This window comes from Lygodium microphyllum, chromosome 7 (assembly GCF_053477565.2).
Source record: "Lygodium microphyllum isolate KBCC chromosome 7, Lygodium_microphyllum_v1.1.10, whole genome shotgun sequence".
In the NCBI taxonomy this organism is placed as follows: Eukaryota; Viridiplantae; Streptophyta; class Polypodiopsida; order Schizaeales; family Lygodiaceae; genus Lygodium; species Lygodium microphyllum.
In genome coordinates, this window is record NC_141141.1 from 35,921,325 (window position 1) to 35,931,551 (window position 10,227).

General features: G+C 37.0%; 1 pseudogene; it reads right to left on the reverse strand.

The window, feature by feature from the left end:
• Positions 1-261: 261 nt before the first annotated feature.
• LOC148033341 (uncharacterized) lies at positions 262-1,057 on the reverse strand (annotated as a pseudogene).
• Positions 1,058-10,227: the final 9,170 nt, after the last annotated feature.

The following is a 10,227-nucleotide window of genomic DNA, read 5'->3' on the forward strand; positions in this document are numbered from 1 at the left end:
TAAGTTTTATGATTGCCAAGAAGGACAGCCATGCACAAAACAAGGCCATGTTTTTGGAGATAACCATTTTAACCTACATGCACACATCTATATTAAGTGAGAAGAATTATTCCCTTGTGTTAGGTCTTCAATACACACATATATATTAGTGAGAATAAATATTCCCTTATGTTATTTTTTATAGTAGGCATTGATAGCACAAGCTAACTATTGACAAGTTAATATGTTAATAAAGATTCAATCATTACAAGCTATTTTAACTTATTTATTAGCATGATCAAGAAATCTAACCATGGTAGCTTGGAATTGTGCAAGGATATCTAGGCGCCTATTCTGTATAGCCTCTTGTAGAGATGAGGTCTCCTTGAGATGATCAAGAAGTGCTTGACTAGTTTCGGCCATGTTAGCCAAAGAATCTTCACATTTGGGAGTGGTACAATGAGATGAAGACAAAGATTGTTGAGTTTTCCTTTAGTTTGTTTGAGTCTCCCTCAATAGTTGTCTCCTCCCCCATAGCACTCACATTATGGTTAGAGGTGGTAGATGTTGCATGGGAGACACAATTGATGGATGCCCTATTATGCTAGTATTCATCTGCCACATCATACCACTTTCAAGTGTGATGCTTGTGATTTCCAAACACTCAATTATGGGCCTTATCGATCTTGTATTGGCCTAACACTGCAACCCACTTTTTCTGACATGATTCAGTGTCTTTGTCAAAGTCATGGAAAGTAGAGGAAAATTTGTTCGCTACTTTGGCCCAAAGGTTCACACCTTGTTTTTGGGGGTTTCCAAATTCCTCATTCATGCCTCCTTGAACAACGTGAATGAGTTGGTCGACCCAAAAATCCTTCCACTTGCCTTTCCTCTTGGTATCATTGTCATCATCATTGATGAGGTCCAATACACCTTTCTTCTTTGTGGTACGTTGCTTCTTTGATGAAGCACATTTTTTTACTTCATTATCGAGTTCTAGAGCCTTCTTCTTTGAAGGTTTTGCATGGGGTTCGAAGGATTGAGAAGCCACAGGGTTTAGACTAGGTCCATTCTCCATGGTTTGTGAAGTAGATAAAGATGGTTGAGGAGAAGGGCTCCGCGGTTTAGGATGTGCTTGAGGAGAAGGACTCGGTGGTTTAGGAGTCAAGTGTGGGGAGGGGGATGTTCTAAAGAAGAAGGGGGAGGTAGGTGAGGGGGATGTTAACATGGTGGTGAAGCCATTGGGAGGCATGGAGAAAGGAGAGGTTGAGAAGGGATATTAAGTGGATCGACAGAACATGGGTTGAGAAATAGCGTTTTGTTAACCATCAACATGGGAATCAAATTGGTATTTGTCCATATTACCTGAATATAAAAGAAAAAAGGGAGCCAATTAGCAAAGAGATAGAGAAATATCTACTTACGCGCTTTGATATGTGGGCTTGAAAAGTAAACATACCTTCGTGTCACACATGCACATGCGCTTGCATCTATGAGCATAAAAAGATAATTTTAAAAAGGTAAGTAAAAAAAAAAAGCTTTGGAAATGACATATGTATGGTGACATGCTTTACCTTCAAGTGGCTAACACTGAGCTTTGTAAACTCCATGGGCAACTTCAAGAGAAAGAAGAAGAAACATGTGACAACAAAGGAAAGGGTTTCTTTTATAATGCTATAAAAAATGTTAGAAATGGAGAGTATTTCAAATGTTAAAACTAAATGTTTGATTTTTTAACATTGGAACTAATTTTTTTCTCAAATGTTAAATAAAAAATTAAGCCATTAAGCTAATAAAATCAAGTTGTTTAGCTAATAGGATAGCATCTAGATGTTGGCATGTCAAACTAGCAATGTTTGGGTGAGGGGAGGGGGATTGAAAGAATGGATGCAATTATGGGGGTGATGTGGACACGAGACAACTGCTACCTACTGCATCATCTGAACTTGGCATGCTATATGGCACCTACTAGTTGGGTGGGAGATGCCCACACATGGTTTGCCATCTCCGTCTGAGCCAGGCCTAAAATAAAGTTCTCTCTTTCTTCTAAAGAAGAGGAATGGCTTGTTTTAGTTCTTTCTAAGATTAAGAGTGGCCTACTTTCTAAAGATCATGTTTCTCTTAATGGTTAAGTTCATGGCACTCCATATTTGAAGCTTAAGTTTATTCTTGCTTTGACGATTTAAAAATGGTCCTTGAAGACACATGCATTCTAGATAAGATTTATTGGTTTACCATTGCCTAATTTAGTGGTTTACTTATCCCTTAAGAAGCTTTAATGTTTCATATTAAGTAGTCCAAAATGCTATTGCTCCTAGACATATACATGTTCATAAATAGGTCTCTTTTTAGACCATGCCATCCAATGGCTTGCTAGGAGACATGTTCAATAAATAAACTATTTTCTTTGCAGCTTTAATTGAAAACTCATTAGTGAGACTAGCATTAGAGAGCATACTATGGACCGTTTCCTAAAATAATCCTATTTATCTTCTCAACTGCATCATTTTGAACAAGACTCTCAGGAGCTATCAACTCTCTTTTGATACCAACACTCGTATAAAAAGTTTGTAAAGGCATGAAAAGTGTATTCACTACCATTATCGGTTCTACAACACTTGAAATCTTTACCTAATTGATTCTTTGTAAATGCCAAGAAATTTTGGAATGTATCTAGGATAAACTCTTCTTATAAAGAGGGAACCCAAACCTTCCAAATAACATCATTTATGAAAGTGATAAAGTATGAAGCTTCACCCAATGAGACCATGGGCATGGTGAAATCCAAGCACTCTCATCTTCTATTACCATCAACTCTCACCTCTCTCATGTGACAATTCGGTTTGTTTTACCAAAAAGACAATACTCACAAAACCCAAGATTAGAGAAATTTAAATATAGAAGATAATTCAAATGCACAAAGCTTTCTTTTAAGTAACTGACATGTACCCCAAATGGTGGTGCCATAAAGACATTGGCTATTGATAGCTACACCATGATCTTTAACCCTAGAATCATGCAAAGGATATAGAACTAATTAGACCTTGAAGAAAAAGTAGCGCACAAATTTTGAATCTTAGCAATATCATTAATAATGGACCAATTGTACTCTCTAAATGATATGCATTGGGATAGTATCTTTGTATTATCCTAACTATAATTCTATAGGTATAGTAAATTCTTTTTTTGAGAATGTATCCCTAGTTTTTGTTGAGATAAGGGCATCTCAAATTTTTTGAGGGGGAGTGGATGTAATGAAACTAATTTAGTATATCTTAGATATTATATAATGTTTAGTAATAAAAGTAATCAAGGATGTTGCCTATTTTTTTGCACATCAATAACTTCAAGAGTAATAATGTTTGAAAGTATTGAAAACCTTGCTTTTACTGATGTTTTTGATATATTAGTAGGGATTCTTGATGAAAAATCATGAAGATTGGATTTTGGATTTTTTAGTCTTAACAAAAAAGTAAGATAAAGTCATAGAATCATACAACTCATTGCTACGATTGCAAGGTTCAAATGGATTTGAATTTTGAGTTTCAAATCAAAAGTTATGGCCCTTTTAAGTTCTGTCCATTGTCTAGAATTTTTATGGACGAGTTGTGCGTGTGTAAAAAGGCTGGATTTTTACTTTTTTTGGACTTCTAAATTTGTAAAAATGTAGGTACTCTCAAATTTAAGTAAAATCTCTCAAAAACACTCAAGTTAGCTAGCTTTTGAGTTGTTCATTGATGATATAAGCTACAAAAGCCCAAAGCAATCTTCCCTTCTAACTAGTATATAAAATGAAGGAGGGTATCACATATACACAACTCTCTTGGAGGTGACACTACTATGTAGGCATGGACAAAGATAGAGAGAAGCTCTTTCTCTTAGCTTTCCCCTCTTCTTTATACATGTATAGAAACTCCGTCGAAATTTGTTGAGCTTCTCTCCTCTTCCCATGGAGCTTTTTCTCACTTCTCCAAAATCATGAGGAAGTTGTGATGAAATTCACCTACTTTTTTCTCTCTTCTTCATAATTGTGTGGGAGCTCTATTAAATTTACTCTAAACAATGGCCCAAAGAGACATTGTGGAGGAAAGGAGGTCGTTAGAGAAGGCACTTATCGAGAACTCAAGAAAGAAGCTTTAGTAAAGAACTTAGAACATTGCATCAAGGATGTAGACCATATCACATCTAGTTGTGATAGTTGGGTTGGGTTGTTTAACTCATATTTACTTATCTTTATTTGAGTTTAAAGTGATGCTTTAGGTCATCTTGTTTATTGATTGGAAAAGATTGTATTCCTTGTGTTGGTATGTTTGCTTTATGATTTTGCTTGTGAGTTAATAAGAAGATTAAAAGAGAATATATGGATGTTGGATCCATAGGATCAATAGAAAGAGGATATATGATTGTTGGATTCATGAGACCAATAAAGCCATCAACTGTTAACTCACCCCAAGGTCCAATAGGAATGCTAGAGTGATTGGGATAAACTCAAAAAGGCACTGGACCAAGAGCTAAATAGTAAAAAAAGGCCAAGTATCTTATCACCTTAAGTAGAGGAACGTAGGGGAACTTTGAGCCAGTAAATCCCTCAGTGGTCTATGATAGGGATGCGAGCTTTATGGATCCCCATCATTAGTGAGGGATGGATGACCTCAAATACTAGTCAAGAGGTGGAGAAACCTTGAGGGGCGTGGGGTCCTTGTTGCAGGAGACTAAGACAACTTCATAGAAGTCTAAATCATTATGGGGATTGCAATAAATGAATTGAACCCTAATTAAAAGGAATTGCATTCATTATTGATTATTTATGCATTGAGCCTAAATTATGTGCAATGAAACTTGTGTACGAGGATAATAAATATTCTTAGAGTGTGATAGTATGCATTGCTAATTAGATAACTAAAATAAACCCGTCAAGGAAAGGAAAAGAAGGCATTGGTCTTGACCATTAAGAACTTATGATTAGATGGATGTAATGACTTAGGTAACTTTCCAAAGCACTAGATAGAGTTGCTAGAATGTGAATCCCCCCAATTCAATAGGATACTTAAATAATTTAATATCATCTTAGGGGAATTGAGTGCGATTTAGTGCAAGTTCTAATGGCCATGGGAGTCCAAAAGACAACTCCATTCTCTTTGAACCAATTGTGGTGTTAGTCACTCTCACCTTTGATTGGGTACAAAGCAACCTTCTTGAGTGGATGCCACATTGTTATTTAGGAGACCTTCATACATTAGGAAACCTAAGGTTAATCCTATAGGCTAAGACCTTGATGTTTTGTTGTGAGGTAAACTCAAAGACTACTTGGCAACTAAGTTCGTGTATCCAAATTGGGTTTGGACAATGTTGTTTCATGTGGAGAGGTGTTTGGGTGACTACTAAATGATGCCTCCTCTAGCCTAGCTAGGGGTTAGATATATCTCACATTGGTATCAACACCAACTTCTAAAGTGTCTGTATAAGTTGTCCTTGTTCTACTCATCACTCCCTTAACTAGTATATTTAGAGGTATCAACAAATTAAATGACCCCACCATGCAAAAAAACTTCAAAACCAACAATATCATAGTCATTATGAGATGAAGCAAGATATCCATTGATTTGAGCACCATGAATTCATCATTATGTGTTGAGTTGTCTAGCTTAGCACTATATGTCACATTAGTATGGGTTACAAGTATGGTTACATGTATGATTTTCATTAAAGTATTTAGAAATAGCATTTAGTTGGAGGATTAGCTATCTATGCTAACTCTAGGTCAATCCCCAATATCATAATAATCTAAATGAAGATTTAGAACATTCAATTAAATAGGGCATGTTTGTAAGAAAGGTAGTTTCTTCTAAACAAGAAATGCTCAAAATAAACCATGAAATCTTGCAAAAGCCATAACCAAGGTGGCCATAGCTAATACTTAGATTGTCATGTGGAAGAAATATAATGGGAAAAAATGTGGATAGCAATAATATACTCACCTCTTGCTATGGCAGAAGAAGATACATACCCCTTTGCTATGGTTTGAGATTCAAAACTAGGAATTCTCAAGTGAAAATTTGATAAATGGTAAAAAGATATGCACATGTTACATTCTCAGTCTTTTATAAATAGTATTTTCTAAACTTATGCTTTATATAAACCTACATGGCCTGAAGAAGCTTTGTCCTCAAAATTTGGAATGTAGATGAGAATTGCAATGGAATGTAAAAAAGAGCTTTGGAGGATGTAGATCCATGCTGAGAATGAAGCCCATAAGGTGAAGAAGGTCCCCTTGAAGCAAGGAATTACAAAGAAGTGAAGTACTATAGACTATTGTAATTGTCCCTAGATAAGGCTATTAGAAGGAAAAGTATCACAACTTTGGATATCCATGTCCGAATTTAGTAAATGGAATGTCATTAGAAAATAGATACTATATAGAAGCTTGCGTGCTCGCGCACACGCACTCGCACACGCACACGCACACGCACACGCACACGCGCACGCGCACGCGCACGCGCACGCATGCACGCACGCACGCGCACGCGCGCGCGCACTCGCACGCACACGCACACGCACACGCGCACGCACGCACACACACACACACACACACACACACACACACACACACACACACACACACACACACACACACACACACACACACACACACACACACACACACACACAAGCAATGGAGACTTGAGAACACAAAGATACAGGACTGAAATCTTGTTCTTCCACACAAAAGAACTAAGTCTACAATATGATAAAATGCTAATATGAAAGCACCACAATATATGTATACACGGTCACTAAGTGTGAACTCACTAAGAAAGAAGAGGTGGCACAATAAATATGCCATAACCAAGGATAGACTAGGTGGGTTTAGTTCAGTTGTAGAATCACTAGTGTATCCTCATGTCGATCACCTAACATGTTGGTGAATAATATCATGCCACATCACCAAGCCACATAGTAGATGCCAGCTCATATAGAGCTTGACATCTCAACATTATTTTGCAATAAATATCTAACAAAACAAGCTATCTTATAATAATTCACCGTTTTTCATGTAAAAGCCAAGGAAAAGAGTTAAGATATGATGATGGCTCCCAAGTAGACTCTTCCATAGGTAACCCACCAATTACTAATGTATTTCAATATTGATTAATTCTCAAAACTTCCTCTCTCTTTCCAATGACTTTCTTGGGCTTATAGATAATGAAACCGTCTTCATCCATGTGAAGCTTTCCAATTGTTTTTAGCCAATCACATCCAATAACTATGTCAATGGTTCCCATTTCTAAGGCTACAAGATTAACTTGAATAATAGTGTATGATGGTGACAACTCGATAGGAGTGCATGGGCATCCTTCATGACTAGCTTCAATAGCCCTATTTGCAACTTGTGCACTTAATGACACATCCATATTCTTAGGTTATCTTCAGCCCATCCAAAGATTTTGTATTCACAAAACCATGAGCACTGTCCATATCCACAAAAATATAGGCAATTTACCATTCACAAGCCCTTTGAGCTAAAGTGTATTTTCACCTCTACTACTTGTTTATGGATCATGAGAAATAGTACACAACATAGAAGAACCACCTAGATTGAAAGAAAGTTTTACATAGTATCATAAAACTCCTCATTTGCAACTTCTTCTTCTTCTTCATGTGGTTCCTCTAACGTAGGCATGGATGTCATTTGAAATAATTCACTTTCATTTGTTCTTCATTCGATCCTTCTTCAATGATCATGCTAGCTTTGGCATTCCTTGATTCATATTTATTCTTATGATCAAGGGTTGAGTTCTCTCCACACTTGAAGCACAAACCTTTAGTGTACATATCCTTCAGTTTGCCATTTGTTATATACTTTCCTTATGTATTGTTGATTGAACATTTTCCACCAAAGCCTACCCTCTTAAAATTTGATTTTATTTCAGCATTAGGCCCATAATTCATGCCCTATTTTGCTCCACAAACTATAGGATAAGTTGGGACTTTGCTATAGGGATTGGAAATCTTCCTTCGTACATGTAAATGCCTCTCTTTTTTGGCTGAAATTTTGTTCCAATCTTGAAGACTAATTTGAAGAAATGTTTCATGCAGTTTTGGATTGAAAAGAAGACACATCTCTACAATATTTTTGGTTGTACCACTTAGCAAGCCGAATTACCTCATGTACGGAATTAGCCTACATGGCATAAACCTCTAAAGAAAGATAAAATTCAAGTCCATAAATGTATTTATTTAGTTTTATTGAATTAGGAATCCCTTCCACATACATTGATAGATTGAGAAACATGTTGGAGTACTCTTTAACAGACATTCCTCTTTATTTGAGATCATACCACCTCCTTTGCAACTTCTCTTTTTCCATGGGAGAGATAAAAATATCAAGTATTCCCCTCTTGAATTCCTTGCAAGTGACAACCTCTTCTCCAATCTTTCTCATGTATCTCCACCAAGTGTGGGTATAGCCTTTGAGGTAAATGGTTGTATAATAGATCTTTGCTTTATCACTATGAGGGCAAAGTGTAAAATACATTTCCAATTTATTAATCCACTCCTCCCATTTTGTGGGTGAAGAGTTCTCCTTTAAAATTAGGGATGTTGATTTTCTCCTTGTACTCCTAATTATTGTAAGGTAGTGGTGGATTTGTATTAGGCTATCCATAAGATTGTCGTCTCCATGAATTTTATCTATAAGAGGGATTCCCATTTTGATGATTGGAGGACTGGCTTGGCACTCTCTAGGTACTTGATCATGGAATGATCTTCTTCTGTCATGACTCTTCACATGATTATCTTCAACTTTCCTTGATAAAAGAGTGGACTGAGGGTAGAAAAACTTAAAGAATGGGTAACCCATCCCCATGATATTCTCTTCAATTCTAGTATCTTCTTTTTCCCTTGTATCATTTCTTTGGTTGAATTTTGGTATTGTCTTATTCTTTGGATAAAAAGTGTCCCTTAGTCTAGATGGTTCTCCTTTCTCAAAGGTAGTATTATTGGGTTGTGGATGTTGAGATGGCAAGCTCAACATGTGTGGACATTGATGATGGACCGACTGGCTAGATGAGTCTGCACGTCTACACTTAGCACGTTGGTGGTCATTATGATACTCGCATGACCACTAACTTATCACTTATTATATTCAATTTGTTACACCTACCTACAGCTGGCAAAGATATAATGCCATCGATTAGTATAGTCGGTTATGCACTGTTTGACTTAGAAGGCCACTTTCCTTTATGCTGCATCTTATCTATACTTTGTGTACATTGTATAGTGTGTGGAAGAAGAAGAAGAAACCAGAAAGAAAACGTTTTGGCCTCCATCTCTCTTCTTGTGTTCTTGAATGAGCTTCCTCTTGTGTATACAGTGTGTGTTTGGTGTAGCAGCTCAAGCACATCCCCCCATCACACAATTCTTAACAGTGGAGTTGAAAAGGGTTCATGTGGGGGTGGGATAGGATCATAAGTAGGCCAAGGATCATGCATTTTGATCCAAACCTTTAATAACTACTACAATCAACTCATTAGACCTACTATCCATCTTTTCCATTGACTTATTTAGTTGATGTAGGCCCCAAGAATCCCCACATTCATATAGTTGAACTCCTTTGATGAATGTTAGCAATCACTCGACCCTTGAAACACATGCACTTATTCATTTCCATGTTAGATATTTTGAGCATTAAGTATGCTCATATCTTTATCCTCTTGGTATTGATTTATAGCTTCATTTGAATGATTTGGCTCTAAATGATATGCTTTCACATCCTGATTTATGGTCTCCATGATTTGATCATTTCTTTTGTTTTTAGCCATGTATTGTCAAGATTGTGGGAGAGAAGGAAGGAGTCTCACTTGTAGCTTTCTTGCTTGCACAAATGGGGGAATACACACAAGGGTGGAGACTGAAAACAATTTTCCTCTTCTTAGTTGTGTAAGCCAAAAAGAACTCTCATACAAAGAAATAGAAGAACCCTATATATGGGTCTCAAACAAAACTCAACTAAATAAGGTGGCATACTAACTGAGCCACGAACTAGAATAGATAAGGATAGCTATCATCTAGCTATTATTCATGGGCAGTGTACCAACCGCATCTGCAACTGACAAGTCGATGACATAAATGCACAACGGTCACCCTGGCATATCACGAGTGGAGCTCGATATCTCAACACTCCCCCTCGAGCTCAATCCCAATTCCTGCACACCAAGTAGGTCTCTGAACTTGCGCAGCTTCTCTGCG